Source organism: Myotis yumanensis, unplaced genomic scaffold (assembly GCF_028538775.1).
Source record: "Myotis yumanensis isolate MYYU_CA2020_CCGP unplaced genomic scaffold, mMyoYum1.0.hap1 SCAF_1, whole genome shotgun sequence".
NCBI classification, from domain to species: domain Eukaryota; kingdom Metazoa; phylum Chordata; class Mammalia; order Chiroptera; family Vespertilionidae; genus Myotis; species Myotis yumanensis.
The window spans coordinates 216,080,314-216,105,008 of NW_027223752.1; the positions used below are offsets into that span (position 1 = coordinate 216,080,314).

The 24,695-nt window shown below is 43.1% G+C and overlaps 1 protein-coding gene across 1 annotated transcript in view; it reads left to right on the forward strand.

Moving 5' to 3' along the window:
* The first annotated feature begins 1,204 nt into the window (after positions 1 to 1,204).
* The window catches only part of SMIM14 (small integral membrane protein 14), a 68,980-nt gene continuing 45,489 nt past the window's right edge, over positions 1,205 to 24,695 (forward strand). The window contains exon 1 of the mRNA XM_070397746.1: positions 1,205 to 1,439. The gene's annotated coding sequence lies outside the window, so the exon portion shown is untranslated. The remainder of the gene's footprint in view (positions 1,440 to 24,695) is intronic.

Below are 24,695 nucleotides of genomic sequence, written 5' to 3' on the forward strand. Positions count from 1 at the left end.
AGGTGACTCAGGTAGTTGAGATGATTAACCAAATGGCTGAGGTAGAAGTCTGGGTAGGCGCAAAAGTCACCACGTCAGAGTGAGGAAGACAGCTAGCTACCTTTCACTTCGCCTGCAGGACAGGCCAAGAGGCACCTTTGTGAAATCTTTCTTGGAACTCCACTTTTACCACTGGTTCTATTTTATTTTTTAAATATATTTTTATTGATTCCAGAGAGGAAGGGAATAGAAACATCCATGGTGAGAGAGAATCATGGGTCAGCTGCCTCCTGCACGCCCCCTACTGGGAATCGAGCCCACAACCCCGGCATGTGCCCCTGACCAGAATCCAACCTGGGACCCTTCAGTCAGCAGGCCGATGCTCTATCCACTGAGCCAAGCCAGCCAGGACACCACTGGTTCTATTTTAATTAAGTTTGTCAACGCATGGACCTTAAGAAAACAATAGAGTAGCCCTAAATTTTGCCAAATTGGGAGATTTCCTGGGCCCCAAACGTTTAGCAGTAAGACTAAGGGGGCCAGAGTAGGAAGCACCAACTTGGTCTAAAAAGACGATTCTTAACTCCACAAATAGTATCCTTATTCCAGCACCTAAGGTCAGAGTAACAAAGGCTTAGGCTAGCTGCCTAACAATCTTAGATGATTTCATTTTAAGTGAATAGGATCCTATTTTCGACCTCACAGCTTCCCTCTTCCAGTCTCCCGCTATCTCTCGACCAGCAAGTCAGGCTTTGGTGACATCTTCCTTGCAATACTCCTTTTGAGCTTAACTGTAGCCAGCTTCCTGGGTGCAAACATGTTAGGGTAAAGGGGATCAATAGCTGCCACATTCAACGTCCCTTTGTACCTAAGACAAAATCCTCTATGCCCCATTTTCACCTGGCTCTGAGTTTTGATCAAAAACAATCTGTTAGTGGTACCCTGTCCCAGCGGACATCAACCTGCGCCCACCTCCACCCCCGCTATTCTAAAGACTCCAGTCGGGGACAGCCATCCGTTTGGGCAAACAGGGACGCCCAGTAGAGGAAACAGTCCATCCCGGACAAACCAGAGGCTACGTGGGGGCAGTTTAACATCCGCGAGGCCTCGCCCAGTCAACCGGAACTGCAACCGCCGCAATCCGTCCTGGAATATCGCGACGCCCGCGCCCGTCCCGCCTCCGCCGACGCACCGCGCAGGCGCGGCGTTCGCGCACGCTCCGCAGCCCCGCCGCCGGGGTCTCGGGCCGCTGCAATCTGTTGCGCCGCCGCCCGCGGAAGCGGGCAGATCCGGGTCTCGTGGCTAATAGTGACGTGGGCAGTCGCACCAAAACAGAGGAGGGGAGGAAGCCCGAGGCCAGGAGCCGCCGCCGCCGCGTTCCGGAAGCCCCAGGCGGTCTTTCTGCCGAGCCGAGCTCCCGGCCCCCATCCTCCCCGCCCCGTCGGTTGTTTTCTGGGCGGGTGAGTGTCTCCCCTGCGGCGGCCCACCTTCTCCTCACCCCGGTTTTTCCTGGGGGGTCCTCCGGCTCTCGCGGGCTGCGGTGGCGACGACACAGCGGGACTGCTGCTCGGGCTCGGTGGTTCCCGGCCGGGCTGGCGAGTCTGCCCGGGAGAACCCCGCTGCTGTCGAGCCCGGGTCCCCCCCGCGAGGAGCGAGGCAGAGAGCCTGCAATTTGGCTTTTCTGCAGGAAACCATAGTCGGGGCTATGGCAGGACAGTGGACGATGGCCCCGGGGGGTTTTATTTTTAGGGCGAGACAGTTAACTCGGGTGGAGGCGTATGATGGAGTAAGAGAAGAGAGGGAGTCATTACGTAGCTGGTAGGAGAGACCCACAAATCCTGAAATTCACACTGTAGCATTTTACCTCTGGTTTTCAGCCCTTGCCAGGTTTAAGGCAGGCACCAAGATGCGTCCTTTGTTGGGATTGATGAGACAGGAAGGCTGCCATCTAGAAAGCGGGAGCGTTTTATCCTGCAGTGTGTTGCGAATTTAAAGGATTCCCCCCCCCCCTTTTTTTCCTGTTTGTTCAATAAGTGGAACCAGAGCAGACAGTCAAGAGGTAGCACAGGTTGTGCGCGATAAACTGATGGCAGGAGCACCTGAAGTCCCATGTTGCGGTTGAAAGCCAAAGTTTTCCAAAGCGGCTGTGTCTGTGTGAAGATTTTAGCCCAGATGATGTTGGTTAGCCGGCGAGAGTCCATAGGATGTTTCTGGTTGTCCTAGTTGGCAAAATCGAAGCTGTGGCCTTAATACCTTGGGTTTGCATTCAAGAGAGTCGGGTGAGCTTTACGCACATATTAACCTGTGTGTGGTGTTGAAGGGAGACCGTCCAGTTTTGGGGTGTTATTGTCAGAAATCGTTGGCAGCTCTGCCTGCAGGAACTTGGAGGAGGGCAGTGACTGTCTCAGCTGGTTTGTTCTTGAGAACCCTTAGGCTGAGGAAGCGTCTGGCTGCCGGTTTCTGTGGAGGAGGCTGAAAGCGTGTGTTCCACTTCGGTGGCTGGCCACGCAGATTCCTCCAGCGTAGCCTGCAGCTAGCCCCCCAAGACACCAAGGAGACCTGAAGACCAAACCTCCTTTTTGTCCTAACTTGGTTTTTAAAAAGAACACCCCCCCTTCCAACTCATTAATTGAGGTGTTTCTTTGGTAAACAGTAAGAAAGAAAAACAGAAGTATGTGCTAATTGCGTGTCCCTTATCAAATCCGGGAAGAGTGCTTACGAATTTAGACGACTACCTTGCAGGGGACCTTCTTGTCTGGACCTCTTCTTAACAAATTTCTTCCTCCTGCGAGGGCAGTTGAGATCTTTTTTCGTTCTTTTTAAAAAAAATTGATTGTAGAGAGAGAGGAAGGGAGAGGGAGCGAGCGGGAGCGGGCGAAGGAGGAAGAGAAAAACTTGGAGATCCAGGACGGGGACCAAACCCACAACCTGGGCATGTGCCCTGACCAGGAATCGAACCCATGACCTTTGCTGCTCTGGAGCAGCGTGGGCAACAGATGGTCTGTGGACCACTGGTGGTCCCTGAGGTCCGAAAACCGCTGCTCTGGAGAATGCTCAACCATCTGAGCCACACTGGCCAGGGCTGAAATCTTTTTCTTACCACAGTTGGAATTCTGTTGAATTAGTTGTTTTCTTGTAGTTCTTTTTTAACCTTTTATGCTAATGCATAACTGAATATTATTGCTTACACAAAATAATTTTTAATAATTGGGGAAAATGTTGATTGAGGCATATAAACAAAAAAGAAAGAGAAAAAAGTCATCAATATTCCTGCCATCACCAATGTTAGCTGTGGTTTGGATCCTTTCAGACTTCTTTTTGGCATTTATACATATATTTAAAAAAATTTATTTGTTCATTTTAGAGATAGAGAGAGAGAGAGAAACTTCGATTTGTGTCTGATTCTTCTATGTGCCCTGACTGGGAATCGAACCCACATCCTTGGCATATCAGGGCAATGCTCTAACCGACTGAGCTACCCAGCCTGGGTGGAATTTATATATGTTATACAAGAATGGTTTACAAGAAAAGCTGTCAAGTGCTTTTTCAGATGTGGACTTTTGGATCTTAACTTTTAAGGACTATTCACTGTATGTTTGCCAGACCATAACAATAAAAATGAGGGTTTTAAAAGATTTCCTCCCAAATATTTATAAGATTTAAGAAATTAGTATGCGTTGTGTGGCAAAGTAAGGCCTTTCTAGTTTAACTGTCGGAAGAGCAAGCACAGAATAACTTGAGTTGACAATATGGAAGTTTCAAAAGTGTTTGCTGTTTTAGTGATTTGATTCAGGTGGAGGTTTAGTTCTATTTCATAGTCACAGTATGTTCCCAATGCTGACCAGCTGTCCAGGCCTGCAGCAGTAAGGTCCTGAAACATTTACTTTATGAATCATACTAAGTATGCTTTATTGACATTAAATTTTGGATGTGTGCTTTAAGGGTGGTGCCAAAAGAGAAGGAAATGGCCTCTTCACCTCAGCTTCAAGGGATAAGTACATATTGTGAAGTACCCTAAATATGCTGATAACCCTTTTGGTTTCCATTAGGCATATACTTACCTAAAACCTTTAAACCTCTATTTTCATTCTGTATCTCTTGGGTAAGTAAAATCAGTCCCAGATGCTAACTACTCATTATCTGATTGATTCTTTTTCTTTGATTTGCCTTAAGTTATAGTGTTCAATATATATTCTAGATTTATCCACTTCTTCCCACCTTTACTGCCACCACCTTTGTCAACTATCACCATCTCTGACCTGGCCTTCTGCAGTAACCTGCTGGTCTCCCTGCTTCCACTTTGGCTTTTTATGGTTCGTTCCCCTGACTACAGTCTAGGTCTAGGAGATCCTAAAATGTAGATCAGATTTTGTTGCCCCTTTGTTGAAAGCCTCCCATCATGTTCAAAATAAAATCCAGACTCCTCACTGAAGCTTGCCAGGCACTACCTGTTTGGCACTAGATCAGTGTGATGGAGCCTGGCCACATCCGTTTCTTCCTTTGTTCCAGGCCCACTAGTGTTCCTGGAACTTGCCAGGCATGCTCCTGCCCTGGGGCATTTGCACTTGCTTGTACCTACCCTATGGCTTCACTACTCTTATCCCAGATCTTGCTAATTCCATGATATAATTCAGCTCTTAGTTCAGATGTTGCCTCTTCAAGGAGATTGCATTGCATTGACTTCTCTTGTTTTCTGCATAATATTTGTCACTATTTGGAATTTCCTTTTTTTAATATATATATTCAGTCTCCCACACTAGAAATTAAACTCTGAAAATGGGACATGTCTTGTCTTTTCACTGCATAGTAGGTACTCAATGAATGTTGGTTGAATGAATGAACTTGGTGAATATGTCTGTATTCCTCTTGAATGTACTGTTCCATTTGAATGTTTGTTTCCGTAGTTGGGCACGTATCAGTAGACACTGCAGTTAGGTAAAGAACAGTTTGGCACTTTGAAAGCCATTCTGAAAGAGGGCTGAAAATTATTTGAGTCTGACATTAAAAAACAATTACCTGTCTGAATATCAATAATAATGGCATTTACTGTTTATGGAATATATATGCCAGTCCCTTTATTTCCTTTATATTGTTTACCTGACATATCAACCCTCCAAGTCAGATATTGTTATCCCTAATTTACACTGGAGGAAACAGACTCTGGGTATTTAGATAAGTTGCCCAAGGTAAAGCGACTAGTACTGTCGGGATTCAAGCCCAATTTTCCCTTGACACAAAGCTCATACCTCCATATATTACAGCAGTATTGACTAGTCTTTTTGATTTACAGAATCATAGAAGTTGTGTTAAATAAATCTACCTGTTTTAGCTATCTGAATATGCTAGTAGCACTACTTTCATGAATCGTTTTCTATTTAAATTTAAATTGGCTACACATTTCTAATAGCCCTTCCCCCACCATTTTAAACAAAAGACATGTTTGTTATTGAAAAGCTACAAAGGATAGTAATATATAAAACCAACAACAACAAAATATAATCCATTCATTCAAAAGTCATCTCTCCACATATTTTTTTCCAGTGTTTTATTTTTAAAAAATTCATCTTTGGTGTAAATGAGATACAATATTCACATAGATTTGTAACCTAATTTCTTGTTTGTTTAACTTAACGAGTTTTATACCATGGCCTTAGAAACTTTCTAAACTTGATTTTAACTGGCCGTATTTTATAAGACATTTTGAATAAAGTGGTTTTTTTTTTAAATTATGGACATTAATATAGTTTCTAATTTTCACCATTATACTACTAAATATTGTGCTGAACCATGGCTTTAAGTAGTTAACCCAAGCTCTAAATAATTAGAGCAACCAGTCTAAATACAAAATAAGTCATATTTAAAACATTGTAGTGATTTGAAGTGTAGTGATTTTAATAGTAATTTAACAAGTATATATAGCATGCATATACTTGCAATACCTAGAAGTTGCCTCTGAGGAAAGGAGAGTACCTTTTACTTTTGCAGTTTTATTATTTTTTTAAACCTTTTTGTGTTTGAATTTTAAAACTATAAATGTGTATTGCTTTTAAAACTAAATTAAACTCTTTGGAAAAGAGTTTATTTTTTCTAAGCTAAAATTTTTAGGTGTATAGTAGTGTTTATATTTTGTTTATAACATTTTAAACTTCAATGCATTTGTTCTGGGGAAAGTTACCTTCTGTTGCTTATTTTCATATTGACTTTTCATTTCCTTTTTTAAACTTAGGTCAAAAGCATTGATGTGAGTCTCAGCTTTGTAAAAATACAGGATGAAGCTGGTTTTTACTTGACCGCACTCATTGAGGAGTGTAACAGGTGCAGCACTTTTCAAAATTTGACAGCTAATAAAGGTTCTTTAAATCAAGTTAGGGATTCAGTAAGCGTCTTCATTGTATATGCCCCAGACCTAGAGATCAGTGGTCTGGCTGCTATCTTGTTTTAGCTCACAATATACTTTTTAAAAAACAAGTTAATTTAACATAGTATGTATTTTTTGCTTTGTTACTCTTAGCAAAGGTAATGTGGAAGAAATTGACTTGTTTGACATTTTGAAATCTTTGGTGTTTATTCAAGTTTCTAAGCTGCAGCATGGTTGAGAGAGGATGTAAGTTACATGAATTGGGAGAGCAGTAGCCATAATTCCTTCTGCTCAAAAAGTCATGTAGGCAAGCAAGTGAATGAGAATGATACTGAGAATAGATTCTACTCTGATTTATCTGAATGATGTAAGTCAGGCATAAACTTGTAACATTACTTGTGATGTACCTCACAATTTCAGAAGACACTAGTACTTTGTAATACAGCTGTTGAAAAGTGCTTTCTTAACATTTATGAGCAATTGATATACACTGTGATTTGTAGTAGTATGGAATTTTTATATAATCTGTTGAATTTTTCTGTTTTTACCTTATGAAAAATAGACCTTGAGTTTAAATCTTGTAATTCAGAGTGTTTCTACTAAGTACTCTTTCATTTTTTTTTTTTTATGAAATGCATATGTAATTTTCTTTTTTTGACTACTGAATACTCTTGAGTAGAAATTTAGAAGACATTCTCTGACTATATGACACTTTGGGTTATGATATTGACTGTAAACAAAGATGATTCAATTGAAAAGTTTTCCTTTATTTTAGCTACTTATAATAAACTAGAGGCCCGGTGCACAAAAATTTGTGCACTGGGGGGGGGAGAGGGGGTCCCTCAGCCCATCCTGTGCCCTCTCGCAGTCTGGGACCCCTCAGGAGATAATGACCTGCTGGCTTAGGCCTGCTCCTGGGTGGCAGAGGGCAGGCCCAATCCCTAGGTGCAGCCCCTGGTCGGGCTCAGAGCAGGGCCGATTGGGGAGTTGGGGCGCCGCCCCCTGTCATGCACAGAGCAGGGTGGATGGGGAGGTTGTGATGCCACCCCTAGTCACGCTCAGGGTAGGGCCAATTGGGGGGTTGGGGCACCGCCCTCTGTCACACTCAAGGCAGGGTCGATAGGGAAGTTGCGGCGCCACCCCCTGCCACGCACAGAGCAGGGCCGATCAGGGGGTTGGGGCACTGCCCACTGTCACACACAGAGCAGGGACCATCGGGGCTTGGGGCTCCGTACTCTGTCACACACAGAGCAGGGCCCATCAGGGGTTTGGGGAGCTCCCCCTTGTCATGCACAGAGCAGGGTCAATCAGGGGTTTTGGGAGCTCCCCCCTGTCACACACAGAGCAGGGCTGATCAGGGGGTTGGGGAGCTGCCCCCTGTCACACACAGAGCAGGGCCAATCAGGGGGTTGAGGAGCTCCTCCCTGTCACGCACAGAGTAGGGCCAATAGGGGAGCTGGGGCACCACCCCCTGTCACATACAGAGCAGGGCCCGTGGGGGGGTTGGGGCGCCGCCACTGTCACCCACAGAGCCGCAGGGCTGATCAGGGGGTTGAGGCGCTGCCCCCTGTCACACACAGAGCCGCAGGGCAATCAGGGGGTTTGGGCGCTGCCCCTTGTCACGCTGATCCCGGTGCCGGGAAGCCTCGAGGCTCCGCTGATCCCGCCCGGCAGGGTCACAGATCCGGGGCCCAGACCGCAGACAGCCTTGCCTGCTGCCGCCTGCCTTCAGTATGCAAATTAGCCGCCATCTTGTTGCTTCAGGGTGGGGGCTGGCTGGTTTGCCCTGAAGGGTGTCCTGGATCAGGGTGGGGGCCCCCACTGGGGTGCCTGGCCAGTCTGGGTGAGGGACTGAGGGCTGTTTTCAGGCTGGCGGGCAACTGAAGCTCCAAACCTCTCCTTTTTTTTTTTTTATTCTGGCATTTATTTACCTTCCATGGCTGTCACTGGAGCTGAGAGCCGGCTTTCTCTCTGAGGCTCGGCTGAAAGCAGGTTTCTGGCCTTTGTTTTCTGTATTCGAAACAATGTTGCGACTCCAGCTCTGAGATCCCGGCTGACTGACAGGAGCTTTCTGGAGTTTTGTTTATCTTCTGTAAATGTTACTATGTTTCCAACTGAAGCTCAGAGGCCGGCTGGGAACGTTGGAGTCCACAGCAAGCAAGCCTCCTGTTAGCTTCCAGCTGCCTGGCTGCCGGCCGCCATCTTGGCTGACAGTTAATTTGCATAAGGATACGCTGATTAGCCAATGGGAAGGGTAGCAGTCGTACGCCAATTACCATGTTTCTCTTTTATTAGTGTAGATGTTTACTCCTGGACCTTAGAATGTTTGGGATTGTACAGGAGCAAGGAACAGCCAGAGAAGGATAGGAAGTTTTCAGGTGAGAGCCCAAGATTTAGAACAGAGACTTCTTTCTTCCCTTTCTCTTTTATGCCCAAGAGTGATAGCTGAGCCCCAGGGAAATACAAACTCTCTAAAGCAGTCTACAGAGAACTTGGCTGAGGGTTGAAGATACATTTCAAATCTAAGGCCTTAGAGTTGAATTGGCCCAGAGCATTTTACAGTTTATAAAGCACTCTTACAAATTCTCATTTGATCCTTGCAACGACCCTTTAAAATGAATAGTTTCAGTTAACACTCTGATTTTATAGAGAATAAAATTAGAGAAACTGAAGCCACAGAGAGACTGAGTAATTTATCCATTCTCAGTAGTAGTGCCATAACTTGAATCATTTATCTAAGATGTATTCTTTCTGCGATGCCATGATGTTTTAGCAAGTGTTCCCTAAGGTAATTCCTAGAATACGATCAAATACTGCTAAGGAAAAAAGGGGTCACTGAGGAAAGAAAGTAATGCCTAAGCCATAGGAAAATAGGGTCGTAGTAACTGGGAATTTCTAGATGAGTGGCCGCAACCCCCAGGTGGACCTTTAATAGAGTCCTGTGCTGCAGTGACATGGAGCTAAGAACATTCTTGATGCGTTAACTTTAATATCAATGTGATAGAAGGTTGAGAGAATTAGTTCTCCTTTTCTTTGAACTTGAACTTTCTCCAGATTACCACAGAAGTCATTTGTGACATTTATGTTGGCTAATGATATTGGTATATAATTATATTATATGTAATTCAGAGTATTTCTATTACTCTGGCGCTCTTGGAAGAAGGGGCTTTTTTATGTTTTCTATATCCTCAGAACTCTTCTGCCAGTTATTAGTCCCCTGAGGACTTATTAGCAATATCCTTTTCAGGAAGGGAGAAGTGAGAGAAGACATGGGTTTGAATCCCACCTCTGCTGTGTGACTCTGGGTAAGTCACTGAAGCTTCATGAGCATCAGTTCTTTCCTCCTTAAATGAGAGGTTGAGAACTGATGCATCCCCACAGTTTTAATAGTATCACTTGTAAAGTTGTCATTTGTAGAATCTGAATAAATGAAGATTTGACATCCTCTAATCTACATGTGATCTATGCAGTGAAACCTTGCACAGGCTTCCTAGTCATGCTGACCTTGTTTTCTCTATATATTCCCATTCTTCTCTATGGAAAGAAAACATTTTGTTGTCTTCTTTTTTGTTGTTGCTAATCCTCACCCGAGAATATTTTTCCATTGATTTTTAGGGAGAGTGGAAGAGAGAGGGAAAGACAGAGAGAAACATCGATGTGAGAGAAACACATCGACTAATTGCCTCCTACATGAGTCCCGACCAGGGCCCTGGGCCGGAATTGAACCTGGGACCCTTTGGTCTGTAGGCTGACGCTCTATCCACTGAGCCAAACTGGCTAGGACTGTTGTTTTTTTAAGCTTGGTCTAGTCTCTTCCTCTTGAATAGTGTGTCCTCTGAAAGAGTGTCTTTAAGCTTTTTGTTATCCTGTAAAAAAAAAAAATTATTTTTGTTAATCCTCACCCAAGGATATTTTTCTATTGATTTTTAAAGACAGTGGAAGGGAGGGCGGGGCAGACAGAAACATTGATGTGAGAGAGACACATCTACTGGTCGCCCTCCACACACACACCCTGCCTGGGACCGGGGATAGAGCCTGCAACCGAGGCATGTGCCCCTGACTAGAATTGAACCCAGAACCCTTCAATGTGCAGGACAGCGCTCTATCCACTGAGCAGAACTGGCTTGGGCCTGTAAAAATGTTTTATGTTAAGAATTTCAGAAGTGGTTTTCACTATATTTTTCTCTTATAAATAGCTATTTATAGATGGGACAATGTATGGTCACTTTATTGGATCAGTAGAGGGAATATATAAGAAATTTGTAATTGTAATTGCTTGACCGTTAATTTGAATTTTTTAAAATCTCAGGATAGAATTCAGAGAGTTCTTAAGGACAGAGAATTGTGATATTTAGGGTATATAATGGAGTTCATTTCAACATTTAAATTTTTAAAATTTCTAACTTCTCCCATATGTAGCTTTAGTACAGTTTTCAACAAATAATGATTGCTTGATTTGAATTTGAGTCTGTATCCTCTTCTTGCCCATCGGAGATGTAAATATGGTTTAAGAGAAAATATGGTTTAATTTCTGTACTGCTCACAAGCTGTCTTTATAGGCCTCACAAAGTATTGTATGTGGGTGAATTTGAGCTCCTTATTACATTGAGATGCTGGGTCATCTGATAAAAGTAATCCCAACTATATGTTAGTATATAGTATAATATCCTATTGGAATTAATGGACAAATATTTTGTTTTCCCTGTTTAATATGCAAGGTAGCCAGAGTTTTGGGATAGCCCTGATCATTTGGTTGATCAGTTTTTAAATTGGCTACTGGGTAAAATCTTAGGGTCAGAAAGCTGTTTCTAGAAAAACATTATTTTTAGAGGTGAGTAGTTACCTCTGCAATGTAATTTAGAAAAAGGTTAAAGAATAGAGAGCAAACTCAAGTGAGAGAAAACAGGTTCCCTGAATGTCCTGGGGGCAGTTCCAGCAATTTCTGACATATGATTCACTTTCGTGGTTTTACAACTCTGGAGCTCTCATCAATAGAATTGATGCTTTTTCTGAGTTCCCCATTTCACTGGCCAGCATCTCTATTTTCCACCTTGTAAAAACAATGGAAAAAATATCCTCTGGTGAGGATTAACAAAAAAAAAGAACACATCTACGTTAATTTTTCTGCATTCAAAATTTTTTTCTGATTATAGGAGTTAATATATGATCATTATGCTGAAACCGGTTTGGCTCAGTGGATAGAGCGTCGGCCTGCGGACTGAAAGGTCCCAGGTTCGATTCCGGTCAAGAACATGTACCTGGGTTGCGGGCACATCCCCAGTGGGAGATGTGCAGGAGGCAGCTGATCGATGTTTCTCTCTCATCGATGTTTCTGACTCTCTATCTCTCTCCCTTCCTCTCTGAAAAAAATCAATAAAATATATTTAAAAAATATATATATATGATCACTATATGATACTAGAGGCCCTATGCACGAAATTTGTGCAAGAGTAGGCCTTCCTTCCCCCAGCTGCTGGGCCCCGGGCTTCCCTCGCAGCCCTGGCTTTGTCCAGTCTAATTAGCATATTACGCTTTTATTATTATAGATTTAATAAAATGTATAAAGTAAAATCATATCACCAAGTCATAACCAGTGTTAAAGTTTGGTTATATTTTCTTTCAACTTTTTTTTTTTTTTTAAATATATTTTATTGATTTTTTACAGAGAAGAAGGGAGAGGGATAGAGAGTTAGAAACATTGATGAGAGAGATCGATCAGCTGCCTCCTGCACGCCCCCCACCGGGGATGTGCCCGCAACCAGGGTACATGCCCTTGACCGGAATCGAACCCGGGACCCTTGAGTCCGCAGGCCGACGCTCTATCCACTGAGCCAAACCGGTTCGGCTTCTTTCAACTTTTTGGAGTGTGTGTTTTTCTGTGCTTTTTATACTTATGTGCATGTGCTATGCTTATTTTTTAAAAATATTTTTTTATTGATTTCAGAGAGGAAGGAAGAGGGAGAGAGAGAAACATCAATGATGAGAGAGAATCATTGATTGGCTGCCTCCTGCACAACCCCCACTGGGGATCAAGCCTGCAACCTGGGCATGTTCCCTTGACCGGAATCGATCCTGGGACCCTTCAGTCTGCAGGCTGACGCTCTATCCACTGAGCCAAACTGGCTAGGGCTATGCTTATTTTTTTTTATCTTTAGTATACTTTAATATTGTATTGTGATCATTTCCCCATGTCATGAAAGAAAATGAAACATAGGGCTGCATAATACATCATAGTATGTATTACAATTTAAACATTCCTTTTTAGCCAGACATTTAGATTATTCTAGATTTTGTTTTTCTTAATTCTTACACTGTCATCCTGACTGGAACTCCTTTTGTTCCTGTTTTTTACTATTATAAAACTATGATAACCACTTTTGTACATCTTAGATTTTTTTAAATAGAACCTTAAAGGTGGAATTATGGTTGGGATGTTCAGAAAGTTCTAGAAAGAAGAACTGATATCTTATTTACTGGGTTGTAATATTTTTTTTAATACATTTTATTTTTTTATAGAGAGGAAGGGAGAGGGATAGAGAGTTAGAAACAACGATGAGAGAAAAGCATCGATCAGCTGCCTCCTGCACACCTCCAACTGGGGATGTGCCCGCAACCAAGCTACATGCCCTTGACCAGAATCGATAGAGTATTTCGCAGGCAGATGCTCTATCCATTGAGCCAAACCAGTTAGGGATGGGTTGTAATATTTATTATCTCTTATCCTTCTTCACCTTTTTTCTGTTTGCCATCCAGCTATAGTATGCATCCAGTATCTTTGGTTCTGGATGTGCCTTGGGAAAAAACCTAAAACAAAACCTGTGTTAGCCCTTGTTTTTTTCCGTCTGTTTGATGTGTATTTTAAAAATGAATTTTAAAATGTATTACCATTTGCCTTTATTTTAAACTCAATTTGATAAAACATTATAGGAACATTAATAGTTGCTATGTACACTGTTGTTTTACTATTTTGATTCTATTAATTGTTAAAGCTTCCAGCAGAGGGTGAATAGGGGAAGGGAAAGGTACAATTTGTGTTAGGGTCACTGAAGGAGGAACGCATGAGGTCAAAGTGGTAAGGGATTATAAATTTACTAGAGGCCTGGTGCACGAAAATTCGTGCACTGGAGGGTGTCCCTCAGCCCAGCCTGCACCCTCTCACAGTCCGGGAGCCCTCAGGGGATGTCCTACTGGTGGCTTAGGATGTCCTAAGCCGCACTCTGGCCTCTCTCTGCTGGAGGCGACTGGGCCAATTAGGGAAGATGCCGCCCCCATCACCCCGCCGTTGCTGCTGCTGCTGCTGCTGGCCGCCGTGGCTGCCTGCCCTTGGCCCTCGCAGTCACCGTGGCTTTGTCTGGAAGGACGTTCGGCTGTCCGGTCTAATTAGCTTTTATTATAGATTAGGTCATCTGGAGACCAGATGTGCTGAGCCCCAAAATGGCACCAGCACCCAGGGACAGGGAGTCAGAGATTTTAAAGGACTCTAGGCAGGCTTTTTCTCAGTGGAGAATTCTCTGGGTGGGTCGGGATTCTGAGCAAGTCCAGAGGGGAAGGTACTGGTCTTAGCAAATGGAATGTGGTCTAAGTGAAAGGGAATGTTGGTTGTGAAATGATCTAAAGGTCAGTTTCACAGGACAGGGGGTGTCAATTCAATTATTTGATCAGACCTATTCCAGCCTTTTGATTTTATGGAATAGGGTCAGAGGTCATTTCTTCCATACTTCCTGCTGAGGGTGGTCATTGAGATCATAAGCAGATGGACTTTGATTGTAGTTGGCTGGAACACTGTATAGATTCCTCATGGTTGGAGTGAGGGGTTGTAACAACATGATTTCTCTGAGAGACTGGTTGGTGAAGGTTCAAAAGTGGTCCAATTTATATTCTTTAGCCAGTAGTCCCATGAATTTGATTAATGTTCTCTAATCTTTGCTGCTCTTTCTGTTAATTTTTGGGCGGCATCCCGGACTAGGCCAGACTGAAAAGACTGTTATGAACCACGTGATCAAGCAAGGTACCAGGCTTTTTCTTGCAAGTGGCTTTTGACTGGCTTCAATCAGTTTTGAGAGTGCTTTCTTGTGGTGCCCTGAATCCAGGCACATTTTTTTTAGGCATGATATTCCAGTCAAAAACTTGGTTAATAAAACAACAATTGGAAAGTGGTCTTACTGAATTCATGCAAAGAAACGTATTGCCATGATTCACTCATTAAGAATTGCCAAATTCTAGAGGGATAAGGTAGGGAGAAAAATTCATAATTTATTAAACTGTTTTAATATACCAAAATAAGGTTTATTCTCTTAACTTTATTTGTACTTGGGTGTGGTTGGCAAATGGCACTAATTGGATTTCTACTATCTGTCTCCCTGAATAGGTTGATTTAAGCTATTAACCCTGTGGTTGGGGAGGAAAAATGCAAATTATTTACTCTTTTTTTGTTGTTGTTAATCCTCACCAGAGGATATATTCCCATTGATTTTTAGAGAGAGGGAAACATTGATGTGAGAGAGAGATATCCATTGGTTGCCTCCTGCATGGCCCCGACTTGTGGCCCGGGATTGAGCCTGCAAACAAAGTACATGCTCTTGACTGGAATCGAACCCAGGACCCCTTGGTCTGCAGGCTGATGCTGTATCCACTGAGCCAAAACGGCTAGGGTCAAACCATAAATGTCTTAACTGTCCTTGGTTTAGGGAAGATAGGATTTACTAGATGATTGCAGATTGCTTGGCATCTAGATTTTCTAGATGGATGCAAACTGCTGTTTAATTATCTCAGTTTCCCTATTCTGCTTGTCCTGGCTTACTGGCCTGTGTCATTTATATTACTTCCCTTTAACATTTCTCCCTATAAACCTTCTATAATTTTTATAAACCTTTTTACAACTTTCGCAAACTTTCTTACAATTTTAACGTACTTTCTTTTTCCTTTATAATGTGTATCTATGCCTCATGCCTTCTATTACCAAACCCATACAATTTCTTTCCAATTTAATTATAATTCTTAACTCTTAGAAACCTTAATTCTCCAATGATAACCAAAAAGTAAACAACCAGCATTTCTTAGATTGACATTTATGAACACACTCACTTTCAAGAAACACACCTTTAACAAAGCACATTACATTAACAGTTCCAAATCTACTTTATGGATTTTCTTTAACAAAAGGTAAGATCAGGTGAACTTAAAACTTGCTATATTTAGATGTATGTCATTTAACCCAGCAATGCTTCAAAGCTTTTAAGTTACCAAAGACTTTGGAAAATTATGTATAGGCATATGAGGCTGGAGAAAAGGCGGGGCGGGGATGGGGGACAAGCAGGCACCACAGCCTGTTCTAGGACTGTAGTTTCCAGGCCGCCGGCTACTTGGGTTTAAAACTGCCACATTTTCCTTAGAGATAACATGCTAAGGTTCGGGTGATAATGAGTTCAGCTTCTGATAGTAGCAAGACTGTTAAGTAAGTGTTTGCAGTTTTACAGTAAAGAAAGTTGTTCTTTGGAAAGGGGGGATGAGAAGGCTCTGAGTTGAGAGCAGTTTTTTAGAGCATTAAAGAGGATGAGAATGCTGGCCTTGGGATCTAAAGGCTCAGTGTGGGGTCCTTTCCTCACGTATCATAGAGCGTCCTTGCGAGAAGTCCAAAGTTGGGAACCCAGATGAGAAAGTACCCAGTGAGCCCGAGAAAGGAAACTACATTTTGTCTAGAGGAGGGGATAGTCATGGAGGAGATAAGGCGTTTATGGCTTAAGATAATGGTTCAACTTTGTGGGGTGAGAGTGGAATGAGGTAGGTGACTGTGGTTTGGGACAACTGGGCTTTATGGGGGGGATGCATGGTAGCTCTGTTGGGCACTGGGATAGAATGAGAAAAGAGGGGATAAAGCGGGTATTTAGTAAGATGCAGTGTACAGGTGAGGTGGTTAATGGCTGTGAGACTAATCTGCCAACCCCCATAACCGAGACTACGGAGAGGACAAGGGTCCCAGTGAATTTGGGGAGGGCAGAATAAGTGGCCCCGGTGTCAATTAAAAAGGAGATCAGCTTACCTGCCACCACAATCATTACCTGAGGCTTTGTCCTAGTGATGTAAGTCTGTGAGGCCCTATCAGGGCCTGGGCAGCTTCAGTCTTTGGTGGCCATTCCCAGGAGATCCAGAGGGCGGCTTTGCTGGACTGGCTGAGGTCTGACCTGGAGAGGCCAGACTGTAGTCTGATCTGCAGTGGCCTTCCCTTCCACACCTTGGACAGGGCCCAGGTGAGGGTCTCAGGTTTGGGCAGGACTTGGCCCTGTGTCGCTTTTGAAGCATTGGCCCGGAGGAGGCTTAGCCCCTCCCTTGGTTGGAGGACCAGCACTTCGTTTGGGGTTGTGAGAGTAGTGGCTAGGAGCTGAAAGGCCTCCTTCTGGCCTCAGTCTTGGCCTGATCTTGCCTTTGTTTTGACTTTAAAGGCCAGGTTACGAGGTCTCTTTGAAGGGTTTGTGGATCTGTGTCTATTTTTCAAGGTTTGTGGTGTATGTCAGGGGCTGATTGCAATATAAAATGGGTGTTCAGAAGAAGGGTTCCCTCTGGGAAGGTGGGGTCTAAGGTGGTAATTTCTGCAAGGCCTCTGTGAGACGGGAGAGGAAGAGAGCTGGGTTTTTGTCAGAACCTTGAGTGATCTTGTTAAGTTTGTCATAGTTGACTGCCTTATAGGCAGCCTTTTTGAGTCTGGCAATGAAACAGGTGATCATGGATACGGAGCCGGCGCCCTGGAGAATTGACCTGATAGTTCCATCTCGGGTCAGTTTAGGGGACCGCATCAGCACCAGCGTGGTTTGCCGCCGCATTCTGTCTATGGAGGGCATCGGCATAGTCCTGAGCTGCTAGCCAGAGGTGCTCCTCCTCCTCTGGGGTTAGAGAGGACAGGATGACGTAGATGTTGTGCCAGGTCAGGTCATAGGGTGGGGTCAGGTACCCAAATTCCTTATTAAAGGTGGTCAGGTCAGTCGAAAAAGACCCAAGACATCTCTCAATCTGTGCGAGGTTGGACATGGAAAATGTGTACTCAGACAATACTCAGGCTACCTCTTGGGAGAGTAGGATGGGAGCTGGAGGCTGGGTTGCCTTGGAATGAGTCAGAAGGGGGCTCGGTAAGAAGACTGAGGAGGTGGACAAAGAGATGGAGCCCGAAGACAGCGGGGCATTCGGACGAGGGACATGAGGTGGATTCGGGGGACCCATAGGGGAACAGAGAAGCAGGTGATGGGAAGGGTTCAAGGGAGGGTTTGAGCGACCTGATGGGTCGGAGAAGGAAGGATCAGAAGCCTCAGGGTGGAAAGGTCCAGCAGAAGGGGGCTTTGAGTGGAGAAGTAGGACTTGATAAGTAGAGCAAGTTTGACAGAGAGAAGGATGATTGCGGAGTGTAGGGGATCTCTGACCATTTCCCATTGCGGTGACAGAAATTGTCTAAGTCCCAGAGACTTAAAATCGAAAGTTCCATTCTCGGGCCAGTGAGTCACTGTCTAATTTATATTGTGGCCAGGCAGTATTACAATAGAAGATAAGGTGCTTTGGTGAGACCTCCGTGGAAAGGCCGAGTGTGTTAAGATTACGGAGGAGACATCCCAGAGAAGTGTTTTTTGGGAGGGGGGGGACAGAAAAACAATTCCCCATGGTGTAATTAGGAAGAGGATGTAAGCCACAAAGGGAGACCTGGGAAGCCAGAAGGGCGTCCCCACCGGCTACTCGGGCTCCAGAGAGAGAGGAAGACAGTCTGATCCGTGTGGCGGGCATCCCCGAGGTGAGGAAGACTGTGGGACCTTTGCCTGAGACGGAAAACAGCAAATCAGAAATCCAAAGGGTGATCTAATTGTTATTTACCAGAGATGAAATGAGCTGGTGTTGAGTGCAGGGAAGGGGGGATCAGCAATGGGAAGGAGGGTTCCCCATCCCGCATCCTCCTCGGCTGGTTCGGGAGGGCTATAAGGGAGGGAGGCCTAATCGAGGCTGGCGATCATGTCACCCGAGTAGGATTTGGAGGATTTGGAGGTAAGCCCAGGTCGAGCAGCTGCTGCCTACTCCTCTCTGAGTAGCAAACTCTGGGTGACTGCAGCTGGGGTGATGGCTCCCCTTCTCCGTGGAACCCCCTGGGTTTTCAGCACCAAATATTAGGGTCGCCGAAGGAGAAATGCATCAGGCCAAAGTGGTAAGGGATTATAAATTTATTAGGTCATCTGGAGACCAGATGGGCTGAGCCCCAAAATGGCGCCAGCACCCAGGGACTGGGAGTCAGAGATTTTAAAGGACTCTAGGCAGGCTTTTTCTGGCTGGATTTTGGGCAAGTCCAGAGGGGAAAGATACTGATCTTAGCAAATGGAATGTGATCTAAGTGAAAGGGAATGTCGGTTCCGAAATGATCTAAAGGTCAGTTTCCGCCCTAGCGGGTTTGGCTTAGTGGATACAGCATCGGCCTGTAGACTAAAGGGCTCTGGGTTCAATTCTGGTCAAGGGCAATGCCCAGGTTGCAGGCTCGATCCCTGGTAGGGTGCATGCAGGAGGCAGCCAATCAATGATCCTCTCTCATCATTGATGCTTCTAGCTTTCTCTTCCTCTCCCTCTCTGAAATCAATAAAGGTCAGTTTCCCAGGGAAGAGGTTATTGATTTGATTATTTGGTCAGACCTAACACTTTGAAAATTGATTTTGCAAAGAATGATTACCTCAGATTTAGGGCAAAGGCTGACTTCAGAAGTTTCCATTGTATGGTCTGTTTATATTTGGTCATTTCTCATTGATGATGAGATTTGGTTCATTTTATTACACATTTACTTAGTTTTGAAGATATCTACTTTACCATATTACCTCTAGCCAACAAATTGAGTCAGGAATGAGGTTCAGATAGAGGGTTAAGATAATTTATCATATTCTGTACAAAAGAAAATTTAAATGTAATTATTTGTCCCTTCTGGTAGGGGGAATAGGAAGCTTACTTTAGAAGAAGTTGTTCTTGCCAGTGCGGTGACGCACGCCTGTAGTCCAGCTACTCGGGAGGCTGAGGCTGGCAGATCGCTTGAGCTGAGGAGTTCTGGGCTATAGTGCGCTATGCCCATCGGGTGTCCATCCTAAGTTTGGCATCAATATGGTGATCTCCTGGGAGTAGGGGACCACCAGGTTGCCTAAGGAGGTGTAAACCAGCCCAGGTTGGAAATGGAGCAGGTCAAAGCTCTGGTGCTGATGAGCAGTGGGATCGAGCCTGTGAATAGCCACTGCACTCCAGCCTGGGCAACATAGCGAGACCCCGTCTCTAAAAAAGAGAGAGAGAGAGAGAGAAAGAAAAAAATAAAAGAAGTTGTTCTTTTAAAAAGTTAATAAGTAGTTCAGATACAAATGGTGTACAGTGAAATGTTTCATTACTACTTCTGTGTCCTAGCCCCTTTCCAGAGGCAACCAATTCTAAATTATTTTTAAATACTAAATCCTTAATGTTTTAGACCATTTGCAAGTGTCTCTCCATAGGTAAAAATTTATGTTTAAGTTTTCATGTGTGGAAGTTTGGGCATCAACCTCTGGTATTTACTTTGTGTAGAACCTTTTGTTTACATGTATACATGTTTGCACATAATTATAAATTTACATACTCATGAGGGTGGGGAAAAAGTAAGTCTAGAGTTGTTAATATGGAAATAGTACAATCCTATATAATAAAAGCCTAGGTGGCATCCTGCCCGCACGCGATTTCATCACAAGATGGCTGCCCTCAGGTAGTCACAAGATGGCCACCGCATGTTGGCCCCCCTCATGTTGTCACAAGATGGCCAGCAGGGGAGGGCAGTTGTGGGCGATCAGGCCGGCAGGGGAGGGCAGTTGTGGGCGAACAGGCCAGCAGGGGAGGGCAGTTGGGGGTGATCGGGCAGGCAGGGGAGGGCAGTTGGGGGCGATCAGGCCAGCAGGGGAGCAGTTAGTGGGTGATCAGGCTGGCAGGCAGGAGAGCGGTTAGGAGCCAGCAGTCCCAGATTGTGAGAGGGATGTTTGACTGCCAGTTTAGGTTTGGGATTGGGCCTAAACCAGCAGTCGGACATCCCCCAAGGGGTCCCAGATTGGAGAGGGTGCAGGCTGGGCTGAGGGACAGCCCCCCCCCCCCCCGCCTCTGTGCATGAATTTCGTGCATTGGGCCTCTAGTAGTTAATAAATAGCAATACAAGAATAAGCTGTTTTGTGTACTCACAATTGTAAACCTACTTTTACCACACCCTATATATAATTTGATTCATAAAGTAAAATGTAGTATACACAATTAAGAAAACAAGGAGAAAACACATCATCTGATTACCTTAACAGAATCAGTATAATCATTTTAATGTAGAATAATTAATAAAGAATAATGTAGGTTTAAATTTTGGACATATAGTAATTCTACATATTTTCTCCCTTAACCACAATTTCACATCAAGCATACTGATTCTATGACTCATTGCTTATGATGGAAATGAATTTCTTAGTAATATTGCTCTTGGAACTAGGAGCAGGGAACTAACCTTTATTGAAGAGAGGAAACTAGAGATTGGGGAAAAAAAGTGAGGAGGTTAAATAAGGGTACATATTTTTATTATTCAACTGAAAAAAATAAAGGAGGAATCATGTTGACAAATCAGATTTTGGGTTCTTAGAACTGACTGTTTCTCTTTTTCTTAGTAAGGAATGGATAGGAGGTGTGTACAGGATAAGCTGCCATTTTGTTATATTTTGAGGTGGGAATTGGAGGATTTTTTTTAAAAAGAAAGGAAAAGACCTTTTCCAGTCTTGCATTCAGTTTATGTTGGCACCACAGTGGAGCTTCGGCAGCAGGGACCAGAGACTCCAAGTCATAAAATGTAAAGGGATTGAATGCTTGCATGGAAGGACAGAAATGCCTACCTCTCCCTCAAATAAAAATTAATATCTAAGTCTCTTGGTATTATCACAGTGAGGGCAATCTCCAGAAGTTTCTGGAGAACAATGGATGATAATGGTACATTACCCAGTATTATTGACTTAAGTAAAATGTCAGTAGTAATCTTACTTCTTTTTATCATTTACTAGTGGCCTGGTACATAAATTTGTGCACATTGAAAGGAAATTAATTAGAAGAAATATTTTAATAGTACTATTTGCCCTTTATAATAGAAGTGTCAACCAAATTCACGATCAACAATGACAGATTGAAACACACCCGTGCGATTGGTGCCAGCAAGGGCTTTATATCTATACTAATAAAAGGGTAATATACTAATTAGACCGGATAGACTGGACGTCTTCGAGACGTCCTTCCAGACAAAGCCATGGTGGTGAGGCAGAGGTGGTTAGGGGCAATCAGGCCAGCAGGGGAGACTGGTTAGGGGCATTGGGCAGGCAGGCAGAGCCGATTAGGGGTGATCAGGCTGGCAGGGGAGAGCAGTTAGGGGTGATCAGGCCGGCAGGGGAGCAGTTAGGGTGATTAGGCTGGCAGGGGAGCAGTTAGGGCAGGGGTGGGCAAACTTTTTGACTCGAGGGCCACAATGGGTTCTTAAACTGGACCGGAGGGCCGGAACAAAAGCATGGATGGAGTGTTTGTGTGAACTAATATAAATTCAAAGTAAACATCATTACATAAAAGGGTACAGTCTTTTTTTTTTTAGTTTTATTCATTTCAAATGGGCTGGTTTGCCCACGGCTGAGTTTAGGGGCATCAGGCAGGCAGGTGGAGGCATTTAGGGCAATCAGGCAGGCAGGCAGGCAGGTGATTGGTTAGGAGCCAGCGGTCCCAGATTGCAAGAGGGATGTCGGACATCCCCCGAGGGGTCCCAGATTAGAGAGGGTGCAGGCCGGGCTGAGGGACCCCCCTCTCCCCACCTCCTACCCCTGTGCACGAATTTCGTGCACTGGACCTCTAGTATATAGATAAAGACTTTTCTAGGATCACCTGGAAGTAGTATTGGTGTGCTTTGTAACTCCTCTGGTCTGTGATAGTTTTGTAGGCCTTCCTTGTTTTTGATGCCCTTGCACTTTTGAGGCCCATTGGTTAAATGTAGAATTCTCCTCAATTAGGGTTTGATGATTTTGCTCATAATTTGACTTGGTGTTATGGTTTTTGAGAAGAATAACCACAGAGTTGAAGTGCCCTTCTCATCACATCATATCAAAGAGTACATGATATGAACATAACATCGCTAATGATGTTTACCTCAATCTTTTGGTTAAGGTAGTGTTTGCTAGGTTTCTCTACTGTAGTTACCTTCTCTTTATGTATTCTGCCCTTTAGAAATGAGTCACTAAGTACCGTCCTCATTCAAGGTTGGGGGAGGAGATAAACCTATTAGTATTTGGAATTCTGTAAGGAAGATGTATCTCTTTCCTTGTCTTGGAATATTTTAAAGCAAGCCACATATAACATACATTGATACGAACATTTTTATAATTCCTGATAAAAATTACATTTCGGAGGGGTTGTAGCAGTTAACTGTAGAATTAGGAATGTATGATGAAACTTTCATTATACTTTGTTTTGTTTTTAGGTGAAAGTTCACATTTTAATTTGCATGTTTTAGATGACTTACGGTTACCTTTAAAAAAAGTTTCTTAGTTAGCTATAGTTCCTCTTTTGGGAATCACTGTTTTCCTTGGGCCTTAGCTATTTCAAAAAAATGTTATACACTTTCTTGGCTATTTTAACTCTTATTTCTCTGAGACACTTGAGATTTATTTACATTTTGCTTACTAGCCCTTAATTTTTAATCATCTTCATGGTTTTGTCTTTTATTCAAATCTCACTACCATTGCATTCTTAGTCCTATTGTAGTCTTTTAATTTTCTTCTTCCTTCTGTTATATTTACCTACTGGAAGGAAATTTACTAGTCATTGGTGAAGCAAGAAATAAGCAAGTAAGGCCATCTTAGGCAAAAGCCATATAATGGTAGTTCCATTACAAATTCATGTGAGAACTATTGTGGGTTAATCTATCATATGTTTGGATTATTTGCTTTAAAAAAATTCATGACTGATTCTCCCAAGAATTTTGTGTTAAAAGCACTTTTAGCCCAAGGCTTTGGGCTCAGTGGATAGAGTGTTGGCCTGCAGACTGAAGTGTTCCGGGTTTGATTCCGGCCAAAGGCATGTACCTTGGTTGCAGGCTCAATCCCCACCCAACCAATTAGATGTGTCTCTCTCACATCGATGTTTCTCTCTGTCTCTCCCCCTCCCTTCCAATCTCTCGAAAAAATCAATGGGAAAATATCCTCTGGTGAGGATTAACAACAATAATAAACAACACCTTTAAAATACTGTTTTGAAATGTGTTACAAAAATAGCTAATCTGTTTGAAAATTACTGTTATAATCTTGAGATATATGTTTACGTTATATTATATTTTGGGAATTTTATTATCCCTAGTTATTAATAAAATATACCTTCTTTTAGAAAAGAAATTTAGAATATAATAGCTTCTTAAAAGGATATATCCCAAACCACATATTTCTTCTGTAATACAAGGAACCAAAGTGAACTCTCACACACACAAATATCTAAACACTTTCTCCCTAAATCTTTAATGGTTTGGAAGACATTTTCCCCCCCTACATGTGAGTCCTTAACCACTATGGCAACAAAAAATAGCTCCAAAATAAAAGAGCTGAAGTAAATTCAGGGTTTGTCACTATCCTTCAGTTCCTCCTGGAAGAAATCAGTGTGTTAAAACTTTACAGAAAATGAAAACACTTTCCAAATAATATATTATCATTGTTATTTTCACTTGCCCTGTTGGGATTTTAGATGTATTTTTCTGTGGTTTGCAATTGTATTAACTCTTTAGCTAATAGTCTGAGAAGATAGTTAAGTAAAAAGATGTGTGAAAACAGACGCTTATTAATCTGATTTTGGCGCCATCTAGAAGGAAGGCAAGAAAATAACCTATAAAAAGTTCTCAATTTTATTATGATATAGCAATGGATTAATATTCAATAGTATAAAGAGCTAAAATCAGTGAAACAAAAGGAGTTTCAAAAATAAGAAATATAAATACCAATAAACTTGAAAGCTCTACAGTTTTATTAGAATTACGAAGTAAAGTCAATGAAATACATTTTTTCATCCTGACATCCTGGCAAAAACATTTTTTAAAAAATTGATTTTAGAGGGGTGGAGAGAAACTGAGAGAAAGCCTGACTGGAGATCGAACCCGCAACCTTGGCACATGGGGACAACACTCTAACCAGCTGATCTACCCAGCCAGGGCACAAATTTTTTTTTTTAATATATCCATATATAATTGCACTATTAGTGATAGTAATAGTGATACTGTGTGCAATTACTATGCTGTACAATTTGTAATTTGTACTATGTGCTGTTGATAGAATTAAAATTGCTAAAGACTTTCAAT